The sequence below is a fragment of the Lissotriton helveticus genome, chromosome 1_1, assembly GCF_964261635.1.
Source record: "Lissotriton helveticus chromosome 1_1, aLisHel1.1, whole genome shotgun sequence".
NCBI lineage: Eukaryota > Metazoa > Chordata > Amphibia > Caudata > Salamandridae > Lissotriton > Lissotriton helveticus.
This window is the reverse complement of record NC_136057.1, coordinates 1,209,921,662-1,209,934,118: the sequence shown is the minus strand read 5'-3', so window position 1 is coordinate 1,209,934,118 and position 12,457 is coordinate 1,209,921,662.

Sequence of the window (12,457 nt, the reverse complement as noted above, 5' to 3'; positions counted from 1 at the left end):
CAGATGTAGCCCAACTATAGCCCAATGACAGAATGTCCCAGAGTGTTCTAAAGAACAACTAGAGTGCTAACAGTCCTACTTATTACAAAGGTATGGCACACCTGAAGCCATCTTGATTGGAATAAAGTGTTAACTCTTAAAACATTTAATTTAAAAAGGAACAAAATGAGGGGGTTCATTTTGCCATAGAAAGTATGATAAGCGAATATATGACGAAATCCCGCATACCATCAGTCCGCAAAAAAAATCCTGCATGTACTATTAGGCCGCAAATTAAAATATCGAAAACTTTTAGAACGAATATGCCTTTAGCATACACTAAACAACTAAACTACCCTAAACCCTAAAACACTACCCCCAGCATGACCCTACACTACACAAACAGTACAACACTACCCTAAACCCTAAAACACTACCCCCAGCATGACCCTACACTACACAAACACTACAACACTACCCTAAACCCTAAAACACTGCCCCCAGCATGACCCTACACTACGCAAACACTACATCACTACCCAAAACCCTAAAACACTACACCCCAGCATGACCCTACACTATGCAAACACTACAACACTACCCTAAACCCTAAAACACTACCCCCAGCATGACCCTACACTACACAAACACTACAACACAACCCTAAACCCTAAAACACTACCCCCAGCATGACCCTACACTACACAAACACTACAACACTACCCTAAACCCTAAAACACTACCCCCAGCATGACCCTACACTACACAAACACTACAACACAACCCTAAACCCTAAAACCCTACACCCCAGCATGACCCTACACTACGCAAACACTACAACACTACCCTAAACCCTAAAACACTACCCCCAGCATGACCCTACACTACGCAAACACTACAACACTACGCAAAACCCTAAAACACTACACCCCAGCATGACCCTACACTACGCAAACACTACAACACTACCCTAAACCCTAAAACACTACCCCCAGCATGACCCTACACTACACAAACACTACAACACTACCCTAAACCCTAAAACACTACCCCCAGCATGACCCTACACTACGCAAACACTACAACACTACCCTAAACCCTAAAACACTACCCCCAGCATGACCCTACACTACGCAAACACTACAACACTACCCAAAACCCTAAAACACTACCCCCAGCATGACCCTACACTACACAAACACTACAACACTACCCTAAACCCTAAAACACTACCCCCAGCATGACCCTACACTACACAAACACTACAACACAACCCTAAACCCTAAAACACTACACCCCAGCATGACCCTACACTACGCAAACACTACAACACTACCCTAAACCCTAAAACACTACCCCCAGCATGACCCTACACTACGCAAACACTACAACACTACGCAAAACCCTAAAACACTACACCCCAGCATGACCCTACACTACGCAAACACTACACAACTACCCTAAACCTTAAAACACTACCCCCAGCATGACCCTACACTACACAAACACTACAACACTACCCTAAACCCTAAAACACTACCCCCAGCATGACCCTACACCACGCAAACATTACAACACTACCCTAAACCCTAAAACACTACCCCCAGCATGACCCTACACTACGCAAACACTACAACACTACCCAGAACCCTAAAACACTACACCCCAGCATGACCCTACACTACGCAAACACTACAACACTACCCTAAACCCTAAAACACTACCCCCAGCATGACCCTACACTACGCAAACACTACAACACTACCCTAAACCCTAAAACACTACCCCCAGCATGACCCTACACTACGCAAACACTACAACACTACCCAAAACCCTAAAACACTACACCCCAGCATGACCCTACACTACGCAAACACTACAACACTACCCTAAACCCTAAAACACTACCCCCAGCATGACCCTACACTACGCAAACACTACAACACTACCCTATACCCTAAAACACTACCCCCAGCATGACCCTACACTACGCAAACACTACAACACTACCCTAAACCCTAAAACACAACCCCCAGCATGACCCTACACTACGCACACACTACAACACTACCCTAAACCCTAAAACACTACCCCCAGCATGACCCTACACTACGCAAACACTACAACACTACCCTAAACCCTAAAACACTACACCCCAGCGTGACCCTACACTACGCAAACACTACAACACTACCCTAAACCCTAAAACACTACCCCCAGCATGACCCTACACTACGCAAACACTACAACACTACCCTAAACCCTAAAACACTACACCCAGCATGACCCTACACTACGCAAACACTACAACACTACCCTAAACCCTAAAACACTACCCCCCAGCATGACCCTACACTACGCAAACACTACAACACTACCCTAAACCCTAAAACACTACCCCCAGCATGACCCTACACTACGCAAACACTACAACACTACCCAAAACCCTAAAACACTACCCCCAGCATGACCCTACACTACGCAAACACTACAACACTACCCTACACCCTAAAACACTACCCCCAGCATGACCCTACACTACGCAAACACTACAACACTACCCTAAACCCTAAAACACTAGCCCCAGCATGACCCTACACTACGCAAACACTACAGCACAACCCTAAACCCTAAAACACTACCCCCAGCATGACCCTACACTACGCAAACACTACAACACTACCCTAAACCCTAAACACTACCCCAGCATGACCCTACACTAAACAACCACCACAACTCTACACTACACTAACACAACACTAAACTACACAGCACTACACTACACAATCACTAACCCACGAAAAAATTAACACAAACCCACTTACCTCTCTCGTCATCGTGGTTTTCACAACGCAAATGAATTTACCATACATGCCTTTAAAACGTAATTCTTTGTAAAGGCATGCGCGATAAATGCACATGCGTTTTGAAAAAATGCGGGATAATGGTATGCGAGGTCAATGACCTTGCGGGATAATGGTATGCGGACTGAAAGTCTGCGGGATAAAAAATGCGGGAAAATGGCTGCAAACCATGATTAGCAGCAGACTTCCCTGGTGAGCACTAGCTTTACTACAGTGATCTAATGAGCAACTAGAGTGCTAACATTCAGAATTCATGGCAAATGTGTGACACATCTGAATGCCTTCTTGATAGAACCAAAGTAAACAAGCATTGAAAATGCAATAGATCTCGCCCTCGTTTAAGTTAAAGCCATTCTGTTTGTAATGAGGTGGCTTTTTAGCTTTGCTTTTATTAGTGTTTTTAAAACTTTCATGTAAATAACATGCATATGTATGCATATATGTATATGTATGCATGCATTTATATTTATATAGATATGCAGATTATATATGTTTATATATGAATATTACCTACTGGCGATAGCCAGTGGGTATATATAGTTAGGATTTTTTCTCTATGGGATTTCTGAAAATTCTATGTCTAATAACTTTGGCGTTTGTAGACGGAATTGGCTGAAATTTTCAGGAAAATGGCACATTTTGTTTCTGAGCAGCCCCTGAAAATTTGGGGGGGTTTCGTCAAGGGGGGGCCGAGAAAAAAGGGGGGTCCCAAAACGCGTTTTTCCCATTAATTTTTCCATAGGGCGGTTGGACTCACTTTTAGCTCGAACGGCTGAATAGATTTACATGAAACTTGGCAAAATTGTAGATATGGTTTGCCCGACGTGCCTTTGCTATGTCTCAATATATGTGCTCCAGTGGATTTTGAGAAATTAACGTTTAAAAAAATATATATATATCTGTGACAGCGCTCCGGTTAGCGCCCCGGTTCGCGTACCTGACGCGTAACGGAACTTCGCGAAGCGAAGCTGATTGGCTCTCCGGTGTCTGTCAACATTCTAAACAGTCCGGAGCGGCCGCCATCTTGTCTCTCGGTAGGATCGAGAGACAAGATGTGGTGAAAAACGAAGGGGGAAATGAAGGAAAGGGGGCAAGGTAGACCCCTCCTTACCCCCTAGGATTGACGAGGGGGATATTAAAGTGCCCCGCGGGGCAAAAAATAAAAAAAACATTTTTTTTTGCGATTTTACGCCGTAGAGGCGCGTCCCGGTACGCGAACCGGGCAGCTCACCGGGCAGCTAACCGGGCAGCTAACCGGCAGCGTAGCTGTCAACATTGTAAACAGTCCGGAGCGGCCGCCATCTTGTCTCTCGGTAGGTTTGAGAGACAAGATGTGGTGAAAAAAGAAGGGGGAAATGAAGGAAAGGGGGCAAGGTAAACCCCTCCTGACCCCCTAGGATTGATGAGGGGGATATTAAAGTCCCCCGCGATTTTTCGCGGTAGAGGCGCTTACCGGTACGCGAACCGGGCAGCTAACCGGCAGCATAACGGGAGTCTGCCATCTTGTGTTTTTGGAGCGTCCGGTTCGCGTACCGGGTAGCGTCCCGGTAAGCGTAGCAAGGGGAAAACCAAGAGAAACAGTAAAAAAAAAATGAAGGGAATAGATTTCCAGCAAACTTGGCAAAATTGTAGGGACTGTTTGTTTGATGTGCCTTTGCAAGGCCTCAAGATATGTGCACGTGTGGATTTTGTCTAATTAAGGTTAAAAAAATATATATATCTGTAAGCGTGCTCCGGCACGCTTACGTTACGGGTTTTGTTTGCGCTGCAGAGCCGATACGTCACGGTTATGCGACGCGTCATGAGGCGTCTCACGTGGCTACGTGATACGTCACGTAATAAAGAATATATTTTACAGCTATAGATATTAGCTTTTAAAAAACCAATGAAATTCACTGAAAAAACCATAGGTTATAGACCATATATAGTTAGGAATTAGCATTTACAAAACCTTGAAAATTCACTGAAAAAACCATAGGTTAGAGACCATATATAGTTAGCTGGACATTTTATTGACATAAACCCAATGAAATTCCATATATAGTTAGTTGCACTAACTATATATCGCGCACCCGCAATCCACTGCTGATGATGTCACATATTACATCATTCATGACATGGTCAGTGACATCACTGATGACATCACTGATGACATCTCAAATGACATCACTGATGACATCACTGATGACATCTCAAATGACATCACTGATGACATCATGACACACCAATACCAGTTACTACATACGCACTCACTGATTCCTACGTCTACACACACATTCACTCATTCACCCATACAATCACTCATATATACAGTCACTCATTATTACAACACTATCATATGCACTCATACACCTATGCAGACACTCACACACTGCCACTCATCCATGGAGTTACTCACACACCTAGTCAGTCCTGTAAAGAATCAATCACACTTTCATTTCCTCATCTATACAGTTAAACACAGAACACCATACTTCAGTGACATCACTGATGACATCACTGATGACATCTCAAATGACATCACTGATGACATCTCAAATGACATCACTGATGACATCATGACACACCAATACCAGTTACTACATACGCACTCACTGATTCCTACGTCTACACACACATTCACTCATTCACCCATACAATCACTCATACATACAGTCACTCATTATTACAACACTATCATATGCACTCATACACCTAGTCAGTCCTGTGAAGAATCAATCACACTTCGATTTCCTCATCTATACAGTTAAACACAGAACACCATACTTTTTCACACATATACTAACACATACTTACTCTCTTATACAATCACTGATACAAGTACACATTGATATGCACAGAGTCACACACCTCCCAGCCAGCCACACACACACTCAGTCTTCCATACATCCACTCATTCTTCAATATGTAAAACATATTTAAACTTTGCAAAAACACACAGACACTAGATGATGTCATCAGTGATGTCATTTGAGATGTCATCAGTGATGTCATCAGTGATGTCATTTGAGATGTCATCAGTGATGTCATCAGTGATGTGACTGACCATGTCATGAATGATGTAATATGTGACATCATCAGCAGTGGATTGCGGGTGCGCGATATATAGTTAGTGCAACTAACTATATATGGAATTTCATTGGTTTTATGTCAATAAAATGTCCAGCTAACTATATATGGTCTCTAACCTATGGTTTTTTCAGTGAATTTTCAAGGTTTTGTAAATGCAAATTCCTAACTATATATGGTCTATAACCTATGGTTTTTTCAGTGAATATATATATATAAAAAATTTCTATGGCAAAATGAAACCCCTCATTTTGTTCCTTTTCAAATTAAATGTATTAAGTGTTACCACTTTATTCTAATCAAGATGACTTCAGGCGTGCCATACTTTTGTCATAAGTAAGACTGTTAGCATTCTAGTTGTTCTTTAGAACACTCTGGGACATTCTGTCATTGGGCTATAGTTGGGCTACATCTGGCTGATATTTGGGCTACATTTGGGTTCTTTTGTCTCTGGTGGCCATCTTGGGAGACTGCATATCAGAATTTTTTTAATGAAATATAAGAGGATTGAGAAGTCACTCAAAATGTGCCCTAATTTTTCTTTCTTAAGCACTAATCATAATTTCTATGGCAAAATGAACCCCCTCATTTTGTTCCTTTGCAAATTAAATGTTTTAAGTGTTAACACTTTATTCCAATCAAGATGACTTCAGGTGTGCCATACTTTTGTCATAAGTAAGACTGTTAGCGCTCTAGTTGTTCTTTAGAACACTCTGGGACATTCTGTCATTGGACTATAGTTGGGCTGCATCTGGCTGATATTTGGGCTACATTTGTTTTTTTTTGTCTCTGGTGGCCATCTTTGGGCTACATTGGGCTACATTGGGCTACATTTGGGCTCTAACATATATATAGCCCAATGTAGCCCAATATATATTTTTTCAACGTTAATTTTCGTAAAAACCACTGGAGCATATATCTTGAGACATAGCAAAGGCACATCGGGGTACCAGTCCCTACAATTTTGCCAAGTTTGGTGGAAATCCATTCAGCCGTTCGGGCTAAAAGTGAGTCCAACCGCCCTATGGAAATTAACATGGGGAAAACACGTTTTGGGACCCCCCTTTTATCTCGGCCCCTGCTTGACGGATCCCCCCGAAACTTTCAGGGAAGGAGCAGAGCGCAGCGAGGCAAAGGTAAGGAAAATTACAGGCAGATCCCTCATTCGGCGCCAAAGTTATTACCAATAGAATGTTGCGGATTTCCTATGGAAAATGATCCTAACTATAACTACCTACTGGCGACCGCCAGTAGGTAATATATATATATATATATATATATATATATATATATATATATATATATATATATATATATATATATATATATATATATATATATATTGGTCATGTGATCAAGGCCGCTTGGACGGCTGATACACGTAATGGCAGGCGAAGACAAATAAAAGAATGTAATCATGTACTGGAGGTCTACACTTGTTCTTTCCGATGTGAATGGAGGTGTGAAGAGGTGATGGAATATATATATATATATATATGCAGTTTGAATCGTCACTATCGTTGCCGTAGAATGGACGAAGCAAACCCAAAGTAGTGGTGCAATTTTGTTTATTCTGTGCCCCGCACCGCCGCTACCATAACGCGTTTCAGCCCACGTGGGGCCTTGATCACATGACACTGTTAGGGGAGCGGTTACAGTTTTTAAAGTAAAAGACCAAATGATGTGACACACTGGTAATGCATAGACATTGAAGAAATACCAACCCATTAGTGACCACAATGTTTAAACACAAATGCAAAAACAGGGTAGGTTTCAAACAAGATATGTGCAAAGTAGAGCAAACCTGATAAATATCACGTAATATGCAGCATAATGAATAAATAAATAAATATTTATATCATGCATACAATGCTCTAAAATTTACCGAAGTGTAAAAACAAATTTCATCAGATAAACTGCGACTTTAAAAAGTAAAACAAATGTAAAACTTTTCATAATAAATAGCAGCATTCTCCAATTAAAATTGGTTGAAATACACTTAGTATATCAGCAATTTGATGTTAGGAATAAAGCCCAAGTGGGCCATTAACCACTATTCCATGTCATGCAACATAAAAACCAGTGTAAAATATACAAAGTCATATCAACTATAAAGTGCGAAACCATGTGCAAAATAGTGCATAATGTACAGTACAGTGAAAATATTCCTCTAAAAATATTACTTTAAAAAGATTTGGAAGGCAGCCATCAGCGGACACAATTTTATGAGGACTTAATGCTTAACTTATTATAGGTGCGTATAGAAATCTTCACTGGAATTTAATCCATGAGGTGTTTTACAATCCATTTCTAGTATATACTTTGTCTCCAACTTGCGCACCAGTGACTCTCGGTCACCACCTCTTCTCAGAGGTGGGACTGTGTCAGTCACAAAGAATTTTGACTCAGTAGAGATTTTGGCATGAAATTCTTCTAAATGCTTGGCAACCAGATAGGCAGAATCTCCGTTGTTGATTGCCCAGATGTGCTGGAGTATCCTCTTGTGGACCTGCAGCTTGGTGCTGCCCACATAGCGCAGGCCACAAGGACACACCAGCAAATAAACAGCAAATTCAGTTTTGCATGTCAATTTTTTGTGAATGCAGACTGGTCTATTACTGAAGGGTGTTGTATATTCAATTTGACTAATTCACATATTTGAAGGCCTTGCAAACTGCACATTTTATGAAATCTTTACTGGAGTTGAGCCAAGTGGTATTTGCTCTCACCTCAGGACTGCTTTTCACAAGGCATTTGCTCATAGAGCGTGCCTTTCTTTATGTAATACTAGGTGATTGTGTCCGATTGATCCCCAAAACTGGATCATTTTTGATCAGTGCCCAGTTTTTGTTGACAATTCTGCGGATTGTTTTATGCTGGTTGTTGTAGGTCAGGATCAATTTAGTCTGTTGTATTTTTTCAAATTGATTGCCTTGGACAACTTTAGGTTTGCTAGTACGTGGTCTGCCATGTTCGTTGGCTTTGACTAGGGCTTTGTTGAACACCTCTGGGAAGTTACCTCTTCTTATAAATCTTATAAATCAGTCTCTGCATTCTTTTTGAGCTTTAAGGCAATCAAAGTCAGTGCTGAAAATTCTTCTTATACTTAGCATCTCACCATAGAGGATGCTGCTAATTAAGTATACAGGATGGTGGCCAGAGGCATGTAATATGGCATTGCCAACTGTTGGTTTCCTGTACATTTTGGTCTGAAGTTGGTTATGCTGAATACTGATCTCAACATCAAGAAAGCATATGGAATTACTACTGACCTGACCAGTAAAATGCAAGTTCAGGTTATTATCATTGAGTTGCTCGATAAAATGTAGGGCTTCCTGTTCTGGGCCCTCCAAATTAACTCCGGGTGGTCAATTGACCAAGGGCCTCCTCCATCTATATCTCTCTCGGCCACATCACGACATTGCCGCCTTTATACGATTGTCGGATAATTATGTTGTCATTATTTTGATGTTTTTTTATTAGTTGGTGATAAGCATGATCACAGTAGTTATGTCTTTTGATAGTATTGTCTTGTTTTGTATGTAATGTTCTCAATTCTTGCGCGATCTTGTCATGAAAGACATCTATATTGTCCCTAAGCATAATCAAGCAAAATGTTGACTTGAGTTTGAAGTTAGTAGGTGCAATACAAACACGGTTTCCTGTGCCCTGACTATTGGACATTACACCATTTTCATTTTCACATTGCAATTGAAATAGATCATGCAGCAATTCAGCATCACCTACTGTTACCATGGGCGGACTAAATTGGTAATGGTTGGAACCACTGTTCGTGTGGGCCTTTGAAGCATGTAGAACTTACGAAGCTTTAACTTGCGTACAAACTTATACATATTGATTCTGGTGTCTGCATTATTGAAATTCCTTTTGGCACTATATGATAATCCAAGTGATAAAATTTATTTTTCACTCAACGATACATTAGTTAGATTTATTACTGTTTGAGAATCACAGGTGTTAATTGTCTGGTCTACTTGTGCCTCTATTTTTTTCTTGGTTTTCTGTTGAGTTGTTTGGTACTTGCGCTTGCGTTCTTTGCTGCGCTGCCGTCTTGCCCAATGCTTCCTGTTGTTGCTTTGCTGTTGTTGACACCTTGGGCACTGGAGCAAAGTGTCTGTTTTCGGTCCTGGCGCATACAATCCAGCTCCTGAGCCAGGGTAAGTTTGTGAAACCCTAAGCATTGTGCTCTATGCTGGTCATTATCAGACTCACTGTCTATGCTGAAGCTAAAGTCAGAAACCGATGATGCAGTGGGAATGTCACAGCTTGCTGCTTGCGGGGTGAACGGGATAGGTGTCATTTTCCTTGTTGCTTTCACATTGTCGTATCTTTTCGCAAACGTGAACACCTGACTGTGTTCATAATCGAACTTATCCGGTTGGAATTTGTATGTCTTTCTCTTCTTAATTATTTCCACCTCCTGGCAAACGTGAACACCTGACCATGTTCATAATCGAACAAATCCAGTTGACATTTGTATGTTTTTCTCTTCTTAATTATTTCCTCCTCATGATGCAGGCGTGCATTCATTTCCTCTCGGTGCTTGGTGATAATTTGCTTAACTGGAATTTTTTCTATTTCAGCATTACGGACATCTATTTTTTTCTAGGGTGCAATTCAATCACTCTCGGCGTACTTAACAAGAGTCTCCGCCAGACGCCGAGAAGACTCCAGATTGCTTTCCGCCCATCCCGTTAACATACAGGGGTCTGGATTTTCATAGCTGGGGGCGAGCATTATGCTGAGCCCTCGTGGTATCCTGCCCACTTCTAGATACCGGGTAAGAGAACTATGCTCCCACCACTTTGCCTGTTCTGCTTTGCTAAGCTTTTCAAGGTTTCTGAACAGTTCTTTAATGTTGGAGTTAGGATCCAGTAAACTGCTTAATGCAGAACTATGTGCACTGTCCCACAAGGGGATTCGTCAAACATGCCGCTTGCTGCCGCCTCCTAGCTCCTTAACGTGTCTGCGGACATGGTGCTTGAAATTGGGATAAATGTTGTTCTCTGATCACAAAAGCTGGTTGGATGCCGGCGTCTGGTACATGCACACTCCTTCACTGGACACTCTGCGAGCTTATATATATATATATATATATATATATATATATATATATATATATATATATATATATATATATATATATATATATATATATATATATATGTGTATATATATATGTATATGTATATGTATATGTATATATATATATATACTGAAAAAACCATAGGTTATAGACCATATATAGTTAGGGATTAGCATTTACAAAACCTTATTTTACTCACACAAAACCATTGAAATTCCATATATAGTTAGTTGTACTAACTATATATCGCGCACCCGCAATCCACTGCTGATCATGTCACATATTACATCATTCATGACATGGTCAGTGACATCACTGATGACATCACTGATGACATCTCAAATGACATCACTGATGACATCACTGAAAAAAACATCCAGTAATTTTATGTTTCTGTAAAGTTTAAATATGTCTTACATATTGAAGAATGAGTGGATGTATAAGTGTCTGGATGAAGGATTTAGTAGGTGCATGACTGACTGTATGAGTGAGTGATTAAATGTGTCTCACTGAGTGCATGGGTTAGTGACTAAATTGTCTTATTTTGTGCATCATTATGTCTGTTGTTCTGTAAACTGCTGCATGTGTTGATCAGTAGCTATATGAGTAACTATATGGGTTATTGATTGATTGCCCAAGTATTTGTATGGGAGACTGAGTGTGTGTGTGGCTGGCTGGGAGGTGTGTGACTCTGTGCAGATCAATGTGTACTTGTATCAGTGATTGTATAAGAGAGTAAGTATGTGTCTAGTATATGTTTGAAAATGTAAGGTGTTCTATGTTTAACTGTAAAGATGAGAAAATGGAAGTGTGATTGATTCTTTACAGGACTGACTAGGTGTGTGAGTAACTCCATGGATGAGTGGCAGAGTGTGAGTGTCTGTATAGATGTATGAGTGCATATGATAGTGTTGTAAAGATGAGTGATTGTATGTATGAATGATTGTATGAGTGAATGTGTGTGTAGACGTAGGAATTAGTGAGTGCGTATGTAGTAACTAGTATTGGTGTGTCAAAGGTTTCAAAAATTATACTCTGTATTTAACACTGGGTGTAACAGAGGTTATATTAAAGTGTGAGGAGATGCATTGTATTGTCACATGAATGATATCATCAGTGATGTGATCATTGATGTCAAATGAGATGTCATCAGTGATGTCATCAGTGATGTCATTTGAGATGTCATCAGTGATGTCATCAGTGATGTCACTGACCATGTCATGAATGATGTAATATGTGACATCATCAGCAGTGGATTGCGGGTGCGCGATATATAGTTAGTGCAACTAACTATATATGGAATTTCAATGGTTTTGTGTGAGTAAAATAAGGTTTTGTAAATGCTAATTCCTAACTATATATGGTCTATAACCTATGGTTTTTTCAGTGAATTTTCAAGGTTTTGTAAATGCTAATTCCTAACTATTTATGGTCTATA